Source organism: Anguilla anguilla, chromosome 5, assembly GCF_013347855.1.
Source record: "Anguilla anguilla isolate fAngAng1 chromosome 5, fAngAng1.pri, whole genome shotgun sequence".
NCBI classification, from domain to species: domain Eukaryota; kingdom Metazoa; phylum Chordata; class Actinopteri; order Anguilliformes; family Anguillidae; genus Anguilla; species Anguilla anguilla.
In genome coordinates, this window is record NC_049205.1 from 43,104,349 (window position 1) to 43,121,269 (window position 16,921).

The 16,921-nt window shown below is 40.1% G+C and overlaps 1 long non-coding RNA gene across 1 annotated transcript in view; it reads right to left on the minus strand.

Annotated features, from left to right (window-relative positions):
* Window positions 1-16,356: 16,356 nt before the first annotated feature.
* Window positions 16,357-16,921, minus strand: part of LOC118228117 — a 96,662-nt gene continuing 96,097 nt past the window's right edge. Inside the window, exon 3 of the long non-coding RNA XR_004765408.1 lies at window positions 16,357-16,643. This is a non-coding gene — a long non-coding RNA (uncharacterized LOC118228117). The remainder of the gene's footprint in view (window positions 16,644-16,921) is intronic.

Sequence of the window (16,921 nt, forward strand, 5' to 3'; positions counted from 1 at the left end):
ATGTTAATTTAACTGTGGCCAAGTAATGCTCTGGCTAATGTTAGCATGCAGGCTAATATCCAAACAGTTAATATATTTGTTCATGTTTGAAAGTTAAATATGGAAAGATTGCTAAAGTGGTTGGCATGTAGGTTAGCTGAGTGGCTGTAGTGGCAAGGAGTAAAAAGTTTGATGGCAAGCTAACTATCTTAAGGCAAGTGAGAGTTGGGTTTGAGACCTAAAATTGAGTTCTTCAGATTGATAGTAAGGACACAGAGATCTTAGCTTTGTAGCTTGGCAATGAGTATTAGACTCAGAATGTCACCAAAGTTCTGTTACTATTGCAATTTTACTGTGTGAAACAACCAGTAATAGCCAATTTGGAACTGGTAACCGGAATTCTGAAACATGCTGACAATTACACCAAAACAAAGTCAATGGACAGATTTAAAAGCATTTAAGTATATATTTCATTGCTTACCACCGTTAATGTAGTAGGGTGTTTATGGTAGCACATTCTGGTATGCCTAGTTTAAAAAATGATTAGGAGATACATTGAGAAGTATTGGAACAGTATTCAGAAAAAGTTCGATTGTAGAATAGTAGTTTGGAACTTGGGCAAAGTTATGTCAAATTCTATTCTGAAATGCCACTGAAGACGGGATGTCACTTGACTAAAGGTCAACCCTCTGACCAACATTCCAGCACTCGTGCTTATGAATCATTTATAAGGATGTTCTGCTAATTATACATGCCTCATGAAAGCTTCAGGAATACATACTTCAGTGTAAAGTGTGACTCAGTCTGAAAAAGTAGCACGAATCTAAAATATATTATTAGATTTTTTAAGACAAATATTTTATTTTATTTATTTTTCTTTTTATTTGGGGGGGGGGGGTATTTCATTGGAGACTTTTCCCTCCAAGAACATGAAAACCATGTCACCAATCTTTGTAAATTTGAGTACAGGAACTCACATCCATGTTAATATTGATTATTATCAGAACAGACATCACATAAAACAAATTTGTGTTCATTGTCTGCATCAGTGCTAATAATATCCATCTGCGCTGTTGTTCCATGGTGGGGTTCAAGTATGTGAATGTGTGGGTGTATGTGGGGTGGGGGGGGGGGGGTGGGGACAGTTCATGTGAGGGGATGCTTATTTGGGGGAGCAGCAACTGTAGATGTGACTCCAGGGCTCCCCTTCAGGATGGGTGCACAATGGCAGCTCTCACCGGGCAGCACGATCCTTGCATTCTGTCTGAATTCCTGCTGCCTACGCTACACAGGCAAACAATGCAGGGCCTTCTTCACGGGCCTGCTGTCTGTGAACAGGCCACTGTTGACAAGGATCCATGCTCTCACCCAGCAGGAATTTCAAACATTAAACATTACAGGGCAGGAGATGGACCGGGGAGCAACTCTCATGTCAGTCCTGCCTTCTAACCTTTGGTATGCACAGTGCAGCAAAACCATTTAAGTTACAGTCCCTAATAATTATGACAGATGACAACAATGACAGCATTATCATTATTCATCATCATTAATGTCATCAATACATGCACACACTCTCTCTCTCTTACACACACACACACACACACACACATATGATAGGTTAATTAGCCAGCTGCCTTATTTTATGCATAGTTATGTGTGCATGTGAAGACAGATGATTAGGTTTGTTTGGCAGATTTGAATTTCAGTGGCAGGGCAGGGTATAAAATGGGCAAACAGCCTGCGTGCCCCCCAGTTCCAGAATTTTGCGCTGGTTTGTAGCTGCATGCTATGTTTCATGCAAATAAATAAGTGCAACGGCTCAAAGAGTTGATTCGGCTGGTCTGTCCCTCGTGTTCAATGCATACCAGTTTTCGTAATATCATACCTCCCCTCTTTACAAATTTGGATGGTCAAAATCAGCCATTATGGCTATGTAGGCTACAACACTGAAACTTTTGAAGTGAAATAATATTTTAGCAATTTCTGAAAAAACAAACAAACAAACAAAAAAAAAACAATAGTCTGAATAAGGACAATAGTCCGGAATCACATATTTTCCCATGTCCTCTATTGTCTTTCTCCATACTTATCCAGGCCTGGAAATGACCAAAATCAAATTCCATACTTTTCCATACTGCCACACTCACCACTGACGTCACACTCTCCTGATTCCCTGAGATGACAATCGGAGGAAGGTGAAAGATCTTGTCCCATAGCTTCCTCTTGCAATGCATGGTTGATGCAGATGGCCAGAAGGTAAATGAAGATTTAAACAGTACAACAAACAAAAATAAATGAAAGAAGCGTCCAATTTGTAAAGAAGCACACTTCACAGACTACACAGTTATAGCCCATATCCAAAGGTTTGACAGCAAATTCTTGGCTGGTGAGGGAATTCATACAGAAGTTACAAAATGGTTGTTAATCCCATACATTTATAGTAGTACCAAAAATGACAGACTGCAATGCACTGTAATATATACAGGAAACAGTCCCTGACCTTATTGTAGCTGCCATGTTTTAACAATATGTTCGGCAATAAGCAAGCAACAAATTGTGTCTTGTCAAAACTCCACCCCTTCAAGTATTTGTTCTTTCAAGAAGGAGCTATATAATTTTATATATAATATAATACAGGAACTATGTCTCAAACAGCATGCTTTACTAATGGTTGGGGCTGCTGGGTGGCTCATCCATATTAAGGAACTGTTTCAGTGCATGGATAGGGTCCACGGTGGTAAGGAATCTGGAAATTGCAAGTGCTGACTGGCCAGCATCTCTGTAGGGCGATGCTCATTTGATGCTAGCATTTCCCAGGGAAGGAGGATTTCACATAGCTGGAATGGCAGCATCCCATTACAACCTCCACTAATCAATCGGGGGGCTGCAGTTCAGCTGCACATGAAGTGCCTTCCTACGAATCCTGTTTTTTGAGTTCGACTTGTACACAGCGGTGAGATAAGAAGCAGCAGCTGATGTTTTATGCTTTGAAAGAGAACGCATACATGTCTGCTTTCATGAGTCGTGATTAGTACGCATTCCAAATAGGGAAAGAGGAAAGTTAGTGAAGTTGTGCAGGAATTTGTCTTTTCCTAACTAACTAATTCCATGTACACTGCCCATGACACTGTCTGACAGGAATTCTGCATGTTGCCACAGCCACAGACATTGAGGTGGGGTGAATTAAGAAGGCTGATGAATGCACCAGACCTTGTTTTTATCTCCTTCAAACTCTTACACTAATAGAAACAAAGTGTGCAGTGCACTCTATGGTGACAACAAAATTCCACACTTCCACCTGGAAGGGGGTTTCTTATCTGTCCCTGTCCCAGCATGCACCGCTGATACTCCACCCAGGAAACATCCAGCAGCAAATGTGCAGCTGAAATAAAAGGAAAACACGGTCAAACAGGATGGAATTTTATCTCCGTTCTAACTTGAATTATTTGTGAGAGCACGGGCGGGTCCCTGAAATCTCACTGATTCGTAAGGAGGCTAGAAGGAGATGTCTCACCCCTAAGGAATTACAGATATTATAGTTTAAAATATGGCTTTGGTGAAGTTGATCATCTCACATGGATAGAGAGTACAGAGATATACAGGGTAGGAAAGCTCCAGAAAACATAATGTTTCCTCCCATTTCACATGTAAACTGAGAAAAATAAGTGTTTAAAACTACAAAACATTTAAAATGACACATTTAGGGTGTGAAGTTGGCTTGAGTTAAAGTACCTGTAGACCACGTCTTATACATTGAGACACCAATGAGTTACCTTTCATATTGACATAAAATCAAAGAAAACCTGAGTTGTTGAATTGCAGCATGACAGTAGGTTGATTATTCAAATTGACTACTTATTATGTATTTACATATAAATATATTTTATGTGTTATATTTTTTGTGTATCCTTATATATATATACCCCCTCCCCCCAGTATTTAAGTATATGTGTCCAGCAAAGAATATTTCTGTAATGTCTAAGTAAATTAATAATGTCATAAAACCACTGTGAAAATCAAATATAACAAATACAAATTTGTGAAGGACTTCTTTCAGTCCTGGGCATGAACAACTGTACAACAGAAACAAATACACAAGTAATATAGATTTAAAAAAAATCTAAATACATTTCCTGCCCTGACCTAACAAACTGAAAATCAATTCAATGTCTTACAGGTATTGATTAACAGGGATAGTTTGTGTTGAAATATGGAGCCCCAAATCTATAATAGACCATGGCTTTCTGCTGTACTATTGATGTAGAAGCTTAGAAGTAGCTTTGGCGGGAATGAATTAAATCACATTATGGCCCTGTCAAGAGAGATTAAAGTATTATGCAGTGAGCTCAAGGTCTCTATCCAGCACATAGTGAAGCTATTGATTTTATAATTAACAATATCATTGCTTTTAATTGGCGCTAACTAGATGGGTAATGCAGAGTGATAAATCTTGCACATTAAAGCCAGGTCAGTAGATTAACCCACATTCATCCTGCGCCACAGATGCTGTCGCCGTTGACTGTCACACGTTTATCAATTTTTCTTGGTAAATCCTTGGCCATCGGTTTAAACATACCCATGCACGTGCTTGTGTGCTCAAACACATACAAACACACACACATACAAACACACACACACACAGACACACGAGTGAACCAATCCAGAATTGATAAGATCTTGTTGTCCACGAGGTGTGATCATTGAGGGGTAATTTTAACAGAAGCGTCTGAACAGGAAATCCTACAATAAAGGGGCCCTCTGAATTGAAGGGGGAAACAGAAACTACGGTGCATCTGCCCACACTGGTCACCAGGGAATGCGCAAATGAGGGTGATTCAGAAAAAAAGAAAACACGGCAAAACATAAACAAATGCAGTGAGTAAAGAAAACCGGAAATGAAATCAATGACTGCAGTAACTGCAGTAAAAATATTTGTGATGGTGTGCGAGTCCTCCGTGAATTATTAGAAGAAACTGGCTCTAGAACAAAAAAAGAATAAAAAGAAAGATATCAAGCTATGGAACAATTAACTTGAAATTACAAAATAACATTTTCTCCTCCTCTCTGATTGTAGCTGACTGGTCTGTTGAGCCTCATAGTTTCTGGCCTGCAACAAGAAGAACACATGCCAATGGTGTAGATTACATCTACAGTGGATTACCTCACCAAAAATTGCTATTGGTTCTACCCATGCACTTTGTAATTAGTAAATACTGCAAAGTACCACTATTCGTATGTAATTAACAGGTAAAACAGCATTTTTGTTTTCCATTTGCTTTGTTCAGTTTACCTTTGCATTTTTTGAGTGCAGATCGTGTGAAAGTATAAACAGTGAATAAATATTTGTCGCAATTACTGTATCCTTTGCAAAAAATGGCCTTAAGTACTGGAGAGCCGCTTCTGTTCCAAGATCACCAATGAGATAGATTGCAAGGTACAGTACAGCACTGACAATGAAATATGCCAGGTGTTCCTCTCCAACAAAATTCATGTTGCAGAAGGCAATATTAACAGTTATATCCAAGTCTGCTCTGAGATTCTGTTTGCATTTTTTCATCTTAAGGATTAGGATACAGATCACTGCCATGACCTCATCTCAGATAATTATGTACAGAAACAAGATAATTAACTGAAATTCAAGTGTTTAGATTAGACAAATATAGTGTATTTCTACTGAATCAAGCAAAAAGCATACATTTCCAATTCCCCTTCAATAATTGAACAAATAGACAACAAGCTATGTTGCACACTTTATTATGTCACACTTATACGACTATGGATAGAAATTGAATCCAACTTATATTTTCCACTGGACCAGTTCCTAAACTGTTTGATCAAAACCAAAATAGCTTCTGGCATGGGCTAATTCATTTTTCATGCGAAACTGCTGCAGGTATCAACCTGAAATTCCACAGAAGATGTGAACAAGGTTTACATATGGTAGATTTTGGGCATTACAGCTTAATAGAACAATGAAAGGTTGTATTGATGACGAACACAAGCTGCTATGATTAAAGGGCTTACTTACTGAGACAATGTAATGGTAGTTAATTCTGGTCCAGGCTTATGCCCATGAAGCAGAATACAGTGTGCCAATTTGGGACTTTGATCATCCAAGCCATGCATATGGAACTTTAACCTGAATCTCATATTTCCCTCTTCTTTCTCCACAGCTGATGAAATAGCATGTGCATCCCTGGTCCTGTTGAGTTGCACAACCTCCAGCAATTAGTTCACACCCAAGAAAGCAGGTTGGATAAGCTATCTGTAAAGCAAACTGCTTTCATTGATAAATCGAAATTATGTTGAGTAACAACATAAACCAGCAAACCTATCATGTTCCACACCCTATATGTTTTGATTAATTCACCTGTGCTGGACTCCTGAATTCCTATGGTTTAATGACCATTACATGGACTGCATATTGTTAGATACCTTATATAGCATAAATATACTGAAGCCATGCTTAACAGGTCTTTGGTATATTTTGACATTTTACCATTCATTGGGTCCGTGAATGAGAACAGTGTTCTGGAAAAAACATGGAGACATGGTTTAAATGAGATGTTTTGAATTGTTCTCTCGAGGTCCAAATCTAAAACTATAAAGGTTTTTAGAGCTTTGGAACAAATCCAAACTGGATCCCAGTTATTTCCATGCTGTTACATAATAATCACCTCCATATGTCCCCCATCACTAATTAAATCTCCTGGCAATGGGGAGGAGCTCAGATTAATGGTGGCAACTTCAGGCCTTATATCAATTAGTGTGATCAGCCATCCTTTTTTTTCTGTCCCAATCAATCCCCGGACCAAACTGGTTGTGATTGCTTACCCCTTGACCTAGTTCCAGGAACAATAGACAAGGGCTGATATTTGCGGGTGGGGGGCAGACAGAGAGAAGACCGTCTGTGTGCGAGCCTTCTCCCACTGTGTCCAACAGAGGCGGTCTGTGTTCCCCGCAAAACCCGCCCTGCCTCCCTGTCACTGCCAAAGGAAGGCACTTGTCGTCACCTCACCATCCAGTGACACAATCTGACAGGTGGGTGCCTCCTCGTTCAAGCAACGTCGTAGACGGCGGGATGTTAATGAGCGGCGGGTGAAGGAAGGGCCAATGTCCTGAGAAGATGGACTTTGTTCCACGGCGGGATGGGGTGTGCGTATTAGGGAGGGGGGAGAGCAGAGGCTCCCTTTTCTAAAGGGATACGCTGGGACCTTCCAATTAGGCCAGAAAAGATATTGATCAAGTTAATGCCTGATTATGCCCACTCAGTGAAGTTTACTGTGTGAACGAGTCCATCTCTTTCATATTCCCTTTGCTTATCAGCATAATGTGCTTGTCTGCATTGCTTCGGAGACAATGCAAGTTTTTTTTTGGAGGGCTGGAGGAGGCTCTTTTTAGGACCTGCCTCATAAAAGAAGTGGACATCAAACATTGTACATATAATAAGAAGGAGCCATTGTTTCACATGTTTCCATATGGAGTCGATATGGTAACTGAATTAATGCAAATATATTTCGGCTGACCTCCATCCTCCCTCAGCTTCCATTCAGATGCTCACAACTGACCACACACCGTTTTATAAAGCATAATAATCAGTTAACCTTCTGTTTAGATCTTTTACAAATGATCGTTAACATAATCTCTGAAAAATGTTATCTAAATAGTTTTGAAGCCACTTGCTGCTCTTTGCAAATGTAGAAGTCTTGAAGCCCTCAATTTGAGGTAATAGTTGTGGATGAGTTGCTTTTGTAACATCTGGAGGTATTTGTTTCTAATTGTAACACAAAAGGACCGATCTCTGAAAAGTCCTGCGGCTACAATGTTTATAACCTCAATCTGTGTGTGAGCTTTTCAGCGCAGCTTTTAATTGGAACTCCTCAGGACAGAACACCATGCTAGTCGCTGTGCAGACGCGGTATATGAATAATTTGAATCTGCTTTCAACTTGACGAGCTGTAGCCCCAGAAATCATTCGCCAGTGAGCGCCCATATGTTGGGACCCTTTGATATGATTGCAGTTGTTTTTAACTCTCTGCGACACAATTATGTTAGTGTGCGTGTGCATGTGCATGCATGCGTGTGTGTGCATGCGTGTGTGTGCATGCGTGTGCTCGTACAGCGCTAACAGCGTGTTTAAAAACAGCACAGCTTATAGGAATTTTTCATTGAATCCCTGCTGCGATGTGATGGTCTTACTGGAACAGGCATTGCATAGCAGGAACATGAGGTGTTTTCTAGAAGCAGGACTACGGCGGCATTTCCTTCCTGTCCGCGTGTTCCGACTACCCCTCTTCACCGCGGTTACGGCACTGTGCTGAAATCCTCAGCGCGAGGCCTGCAGATCTGGATGCCTCCAACGGCCGTCCTTGAGCAGCTGTTCCTTCAGTGAGCCTTGGAGCGAGCAAGAATAATAATAATAAAAAAAAGAGGAAGCCATAGCAACATATTTCGGATGACTTCTGCACAAACAATTGTGCTTAATTCAAGGTCTTGTTCTGTGCATGGCTCTTTCACTCTGCCTTTTTCTCCTTCTTAAGCTTTTTTTTTAAAATTCCCAACCCACAAGGATATCAAAGCCAAGAGCTTGGAGTTTAAACTGAAATGCTTCATATGTTTTTAACCATCAGCACCACCCCCACTGGACCTCTTGAAATAGCTCTGCTGAAGCCACTTTCTCAGGGACCGCGGAATAGCTGTGTACAGGCGGCTTAGACTAGAGCCATGCTGTGCTCACACATGGTCATCTGCTGACCTCAAATACAGGTCTTAACAAGCTCATTATTAACACTGTTTATGCAACATATTGTACATACCACATACACAATGTGTACGCTCTTCCTGTACACATTTGAATCAAACATGTGCCCTGACACCAATGCATTTCATTTTAACTTTGAACTCTCGCTGGTAATGTACATTTGCATAACAAAACGGCTGAAGATCTCAGCTGTCTACTGTGTTATATTTGACCAATTATGTTGGTCTTTGTTCAAAAATGTCTGCTTTCTGTTTATTCAGGTCATGCTAAAAGCCATATGATTATATGAAATGAAGTGGTAATTAAAGTCATTGTGAAATTTGTTCAGATAGTTGGAGAAGTATATGTAAATATGTACACTGTCTCTGCAGTGCCCCACTTTAAAAGCACGAAGAGAGAAAAAAAAAACGGACACATAACTGAAAAGGAAGCCTGATTTCTGATGAGGAAATCCCAAAATACCATATGTCATTTTCCTCCCTTCATTTTAAAATAGTTAATGAAGACATTAGACTCTGCTGAGGAAATGATTTCTTGTACAGTGGACATCGAAGAGGCAGGCTTCCCCTCCGCTTTATCACTTATCTACAGGAAACTGCCCCAGAGCTTCTATATCTGTTTTTCTTTTTTCGCTAAATAGGGAAGAAGGACAATGACTCACTCCTGGACACATATGCAGTACTTCTGAATTTGAAACAGTCTTTTACATTCACAGTTTCAGATTGCAGTGAATAAACTACAGCATGTCCCTAGAAAGGATTACAAAGACAAGAAAAAAATAGAAGGACAATGCAAACAGGTGGATCAGAGTGAAGACACTGTATTGTACGTGCAATGAAATTGTACGTGCACCATTGAACAGGATAACTATGATAGGTCATAACTAACAAATAAATGATTATTGTGTTGTTCATAGGATGTTTTCCTTTCTTTTCAGTATATGGTCATTCTCACATACAGTGCCATTACGAAAAGCTGATCCACTGCAGCCCTCAGTTTAGCTAGGAGCAGATAGTTGGGACAGTTGGTAGAACAGTTTACACGCTCGCCACCCTGGGTCATCATGGCTTATGATGTGAGATTCTTTCAAGTGTCATTCAGTCATCCCTAACCTGCAATGAACTTCATTCACTCAACATAACAGCAGACGTGGGGCTTGACCTGCGTTTACATGTACAGGTTAAACACCACACAATATAATTGCCATTGGATGGCACTGAAACATGATATCAGTTTATCACTACAGCATTTTAAACTCCTGTTTTTAGCACATGCGAAGGATGGTCTGTCAACTTACGTGTCCTGTACATTATGAATGTGCACCATCCATCTTAATGCAACCTCCCAGTGGTGTCCCAGCAGTTATATACAGTATAGGAGGTTGCTTCCACACTCTCATCAATGTATTAATAACAATACTACCTGTTGTGTCAACATATTACCTGTAAGAACAACCTGATGAATGGGTGCTAAATAAGACTCTGGATGTACATAATGGACTGTATTTTTGGGCATCTGCCATGTTGCTGAAGTTTGCACATCAGCATGCAGAGTATGATAATGAGCGTTAACTTATGTGTGACCAGGAAGTGTAGCCGATGTGTGGAGTGTGCTGGCAGGAAATCTGGAACGTACTGTTACTTTGTCAGAGGCACCAGCAGAGAAGAACTGCAGGGAAAAATGCTATATTAATATTTAGTCAGTCAGCAATTCACACAACAAAGGAAAATATGCACTTGTTTGGCACTGCTAGGCAAAAATGCAAGAAACATTGTTACACCAACAAAACAAAAAAAATGTCACAATGAAATTCCGTAATCCCTATTTTTTTTTTGTTGCTTTGTTTGTTTGTTGCTATTTGGAAATGTCTTGCTAAGCTTGTGTCCAAAGAAATGGCCGATGATTTTGATTCCAGCGAAGGGAACTCTGCCAACTGTTGCTGGAAACGTTCGCGAGGGAGCCAGAGGGAGTCGTATCCAAAGCCAGACATTCTTTGCCACCATATTTCTGTGTGGGTGGGTGGCTTACTTGAACAGACGGAAGAAAAGCAATGCATCCAGAAAGAGAGAGAGAGAGAGAGAGAGAGAGAGACATGGGGACTCAGGGACAAAACGCATCAAGTTTTATGTGCACTTCCCTTCATCATTCCACCAGGTTATGTTGGTGGTCATAAAATCTGACAAGGTCTCCCGGGGCATTTTCCAATTTTGCGGATCTAAGGCGAACGCTCAACTCAATTTTCTCACAATGTTTTCAGAGTTGAAACGCTATCAGCAGAACAAATGCCCCTTTCACTGAGCCCAAGGAAATGTGAATTCCTTTAAAGACCCCCAGATTAAATTATGTTCGTCTATGTGTGTGTGCGTGCTTGTGCGTGTGTGTATGTGTGTGTGTGTGTGTGTGTGCGAGTGCATGTGTGTGTGTTGGTGAGCTCATGTGAGTGTGTGTGTGTCTGTGTGTGCACGTATGTGTGTGTGGGCGTATGTGTGTGTGTGTGTGTGTGTGAGAGAGAGAGAGAGAGAGAGAGAGAGAGACAGGAGAGACAGGGTCTGTTTTAGAAGTCAGATGGATTCCTTTAAACCAGAGTAAAGTTCAATTAGTTTGTCAGGGAGCTGCAAACAGATGATTTCAATCAGCAGGAAAAATGACTTCATCGCAGAAAAAAAAAATAAAGAACTGCAGCTATGGGCAAACTGGGGCCCCAGACAACCAGTAGAAATACAGAAGCCTGCCATTTCTGTTTCTTATAAAAGCAAAAACTACCTCTCTCCAGTACACAGTTGAAATTAAACCCCAAGGGTGAATTAGAAGGGAAAAAAAGACCCTGAAAGTCACAGAGGAAGGCATGCTAGGAAGTGATAACTCTAACATCACTGTACATCCTGTTCATTCAGCAGACACCGCTGTTCTGGTTTTTCATGAATGGCTGTGCAGTGGAGCTTCCCTATTGGCTAGCCAGCCACCCAATCAGAGGAAAGGACAGTGCCCACAAAGAGTGCGCACGGCGACTGTCTCTCCCCCTGAATTATGTTGCTTTTAATAGCTAAATGAAGAGCTTCCTCCAGCCTTGCAGACAGACTTCCCTATTTCTATTCCTTTTCAGTTTTCCTCCTTCTTCTTTAAAGTCAATCATTAAAACTTTGTGGTGCGATTGTGTCATTCTTGAGAAAGGTGTAGTTGGCTGTAGCAACTTCTTAAGCATTTCCTCTCCACTTATAGGTTTGCTGTGAGTACCTTATGACAGGAAAAGCAGTTAAATAGCCATAAATTCCAGTCCTCGCATGTGGTCAGTGCTCAGATTTCATTCAGTAAAAGGGTGCAGCTCCTCTGCGCTGGAACCCAGCAGTGGGTTTACCGAGGAAGGAAGACAGGACACAGGCTCTGAATCTTTCCAGAGGCCAAGGAACTGTCAGCAGTAAACTATGAGATACCGCCATTGAAGGTTTTTTTTTTCCTCCTGCCTTTCTTTTCCCCATTTTCTCATTCATGGTATTAAGAAACTGTGTCTGAAATATGTTTTACTACAGGATGTTCCACCTTTCAGTGATAGACATGGGAGTTTTTTCTTTTAAAAAAAAAAAAAAAAAAAAACAAAACAAGATAACTTTAGTTTTCAGGTGGTGTATGCACAAATACAAATTCCACATTAAAAGTGCATGCCTTTTAAGAAACATATGAAGATAAAATAATTAATATTGGTTGGCTGAGAAACATTTTAGACTAATTCTGCAGCCGTTGAAACAAATGAAATGAAAAATCTATTTAATAATGAATTTTTATTTATAAATTTGTCGTTATTTAAAACTGCGGTTGAGTGACATCCTTGTTTAAAGGTTACATATTTACAAATGTGCATAAATGCACAACTGATGATTCAAATGGCATTTCTGTACTTTTTTCAACACTCCTGCAAATACTTTGTAAATTCCTTTGTAAAGAACAAATAAAAGGCGGGTAAGGGATGTAGCCAGGCTCACACATTTGAGTAACGCCTGCAGATCAAACCACTGGCCAATCAGACTGTTGATGTTTGTTTCCAGACAGGGCAACAGACAGTCTAGCTTTGACTAATTTCTCACAGCTAATAAAAAACCATAACACAAGATGGCCGTGTTCTAAGGAGAGAAACATGTGTGTGCAGACTGTGGGAGTTCGGAGGCGTGCTGTCCCATGGACAGCAGAGGGCCTGCGTTTTGTTAGCATTCAGAGATGGGTTTTTATGTGGCCAGAGTCAGCTTCTGTGTCGACCGCCCTCAAACAATCCCATTGAAACAGGCTTCTGGGGAACTTTCTAATGGGCGTGAATTGGTCATGTAGTGAAGTCACTTCATCGGACTATAAAAACTCACACCCATATCTGAAAATTCACCCCCAGCTACTTATAAGATGTTTTAGGTTGGACCTTATTTGGAGAGGTATTCAACACACATTTCATGTTTTATTTAACTATTCCCATGATGACACTTCAAGATACTGTATTTAAATGGCACATTTTGCTCTGCTTCTGCAAGCTTTCTTCATACAGGCATTAAATTCAGCGTACATTTTGACCCGATTGAAAATGACTATTACTACAAATACAATTAAATTCACACTAAAGTACACACATGTAAATGTAAAATACCATTTTATAGAACAGTGTTAATACTAATATATTATTACCAAATATAGATATATACGCTTAGACTAATAATTGCAAAAATAATTCACAAGTTATACCAACTATAAAAGGCGCCAAATGTTTTTGTCCTCACTGAACATTCATTTAAAAAACAGCTTGGCCGTTTTTTTAATGAATGACATTGCATTTCCAACAATGACAGACCCACCTATTTCAGAAGTAACCCAGCGACAAGAATGAACTTATCAACAAGCATGTCCCAAATCAACAGGGCGTCCAACCTCCCTGAACTTCAAAGATAAAAGACTTCCATTTTCTTACTGCTCTACAGAGTAGCATGTCCAGTGGCTGCTGGCAAAGTCTCTCAATCATCAGGTTCTGCAGTTAAGCAAAAGTCAGCCTTCCTACTTTAGCAGCCTACACACATACTAGGATGATCATGTTAAAGAAAGCTGTTGCCTCTACCTTGACAGTTTGCACAGTGCACATGTACAATAATAGGTTCTGGTTTATTAACTGTTTGATAATAATTCCAATCGACCATGGTCAGAAAGGTCTCCCTAGTGAAACATGATCTGTAATAGTAAAGTGCTACCGGCTTTGGCTGATTTGTTATCCCTGACCTATCCCTTTATGATGACTTTGCAGCAGTTTTATTATTTTTTAGATTCTCTCATGGCAGTCCAGTATAAAACAATCTCTGTCCAAACAAAACGACAGCTTTGTTCTGTTCTTTTGCAATGCAACGTTGAAACTTTCATCAACAATATTTCTCCATACAATAATAAATGTAATTGTTTTTTAAAGGAGAGTCAACCACTCCTTTTGTATTTTTAAAAAACTTTATTCAGACAGTAAGAAAGCAGAGAGGGTAACAGAGAGAGGAAGAGATCACAGCACATGGTGGGGAAGAGTCGACATCCTTCAGACTATGCCACACATCTCACCCATACATACAACTGCTAATGAGGAGGGGAAAAAAACAATCCCGGTGCTATGCGAAAATGGCCGCCTTCACTGAAACTCCGAACAGATTAAAAAAGGAAGTGGGGGGCATGTGAGATTGCTTTGTTGTTACCAACTGCAGAGTTACATCCTGGAAACTGTAAACATTACTAGCATTAAAGAAGCATTTGTGGCTGGTAAAAGCTATGCCATCGGTAACATCTGAAGACAAGGCAATGGGAGACACTGCACAAAGTCCTCAAGACATTCATTCCTATAGTTTGTTTTGCTGATTTCTTTCATGGTTGTAGGCGACCAAAACACATTTAAAAAGGGGGCTCATGGATTAGCAGACAGATTTGTTTTATTTTCCCCCACATCAGGTGTCAGCCAACCTTGATGATACTGAGGAAACTGAATCTTTGCTATAAATTGTCACTTTATGGTGACTATTTTACTCAACAGCTTTTATACTTTTTTAGGGAAATGAAATCAGTCAGACAGCACCATTTGTCCGCAAAACAAAACATACAAGCGGTAGCTCTCTTATAAACGCTTAGATCATCAGGTGAAACTCATTATCATTAGGGAAATGTGCCTCTGCTGTACAGATAATTACAGAGTGTATTCAGTGTCCTGGATCAACCTGAATCTGGCTGACGTGTTGTGCTCTAGAAAATTCAGTTGCTCGCGCATGAGGCACACACAAATTTACATACTTTGTATGGAACATGTATCACCTCTCTTTCATACTTTCTTGATAGAATTACTTCCTTATTTTACTTCGTGAAACACCTGTATGTAATTTCCTAATGTATATTGGGAACCATAAGATGCAATTACATTAACAATTTCTCTCCCTCAATTGTCTCATTTCAGCATACAACATCATCATGTGGATCTCTCTTAAAACTATTTTACTATTGTAAACATAAAAATGCCCTAAATTCCTAAAAGGTCTTGTCATTATTAAAGATGAAACAATTAGTACTTTATAATGCTGTAAAAAGAAGAAAGAAAAAACCAGAAGTTGCCATATATGGCAATTCCCTGTTCCAAGGGGAAGCTAACCTAGCTTCAAAAGAACCACTTGCATTTGATAGCCAAATGTTTCCTGTGAGAAAATATCTATGCTTATGTAATGATGCAACTGCAATGCAAAAAAAGGGACACTACATCCAACGATTTGCATTTTGATTGCAGGAAGAATCACAAAATTAATCATATACGTATATAATTATAATAAATTCACAGAGACTGGGCACATTGCCAAATTCTCTTTTTGGTATTCTACCTGCTTTCTTGTTGCTTGGCTTTAAAGCTGGATTTTCCATTTTTCACTCCAAGTAAACTAGCTATGAAAAACTTTGCAAGCGTTCCATCCCACAAATTCTCTTCTCAACCAACCCCCCCCCCCCCCCCCCACACACACACACACACACACTACATCTCCTTCTCCCAGCAGTCTCCCAAAGGGAGCCGTTTGCATGATTTCAGAAGTTCATTAGCGATGAATGCACCCCTATTCCCGGAGAGGGGGCTGAGATGGAAGAAAAGATGAAGGGGAATGGGGGAGAGATGTGCCATGAATGGGGATAACCAAGTGGGTGGCTTTACCAAATTCCAGGGATACCATGGGAAGGCGTGAAAGATATTGACTTATCTGTCTTGGAAATCCTTTGTTTACCACGCTGCTAATTGTCTCTACTAAGGTGACCGTCTTTGACCACTTTGTATTACGATTGCAGTACATATGGCTGTGACTAACTGCTTTGATACATTGATCACGAGACAGTAAATCACAAGACTTTCACATAACTATCCTGACTCGTGGGAACAGCTGCACAAAGAGCTTTGTTCTGTCATAATTCCTGACAGTGTGTGAGGTGTGAAGATTTAGGCTTTATCTTCAGTCAACGAATATAAAAGGAATATATGTAGAAGATAATCAGCTAGCTACAGTGCATCGCTAATTATGTTAAACGCACATATTTAAAAAAAATATTCTCTCCTTGATCACATAAAGGTAGGACAGGAGGACAATGTGAGTACAGGAAAATCAAACAACATCCCAAAATAATGCGTCACTGCAATAGCTGGCATTCAAGAAACAAGCAAATAAGCACAGGACCAGCTCCACTCATTTCATTTTCCATTTAGGTGCTATTACTCTCATAATTACCACGATAACTGTTTCCAGCTCTTGACAAGTGTGGAACGATATGAACAATGGGGCGGATGGATGTACAGGGATTGCCGGCCTCGGATCAGCCAATTGCTAACTCCTCCCATTCCTTTCGTTCCTGAAAGTTCACTTCCACTGGATGCGATGGCTTTCTGGCAGGGAGAGAGGGGAGAAAAAAAAAACTGATGAGCTTCACAGAGAGATGCAAATGTCCTTCTTTGTTAATAGCATATCCCGTGTGAGGCATTACATCATTTTTACATATTACGCCTTTTCTGCAGTTTCAGTTATTCAAATGTTTGAAACAGATGTGGCACACGGCCCTGTCTGGGAACACAGAGTGTCTGGGAGAAGGAAAGATGCCTTGTTTTATGGAAATGCAGAGGTGTAATTTCCATGTACATAGGTTAATTATTAAACATTCACAATG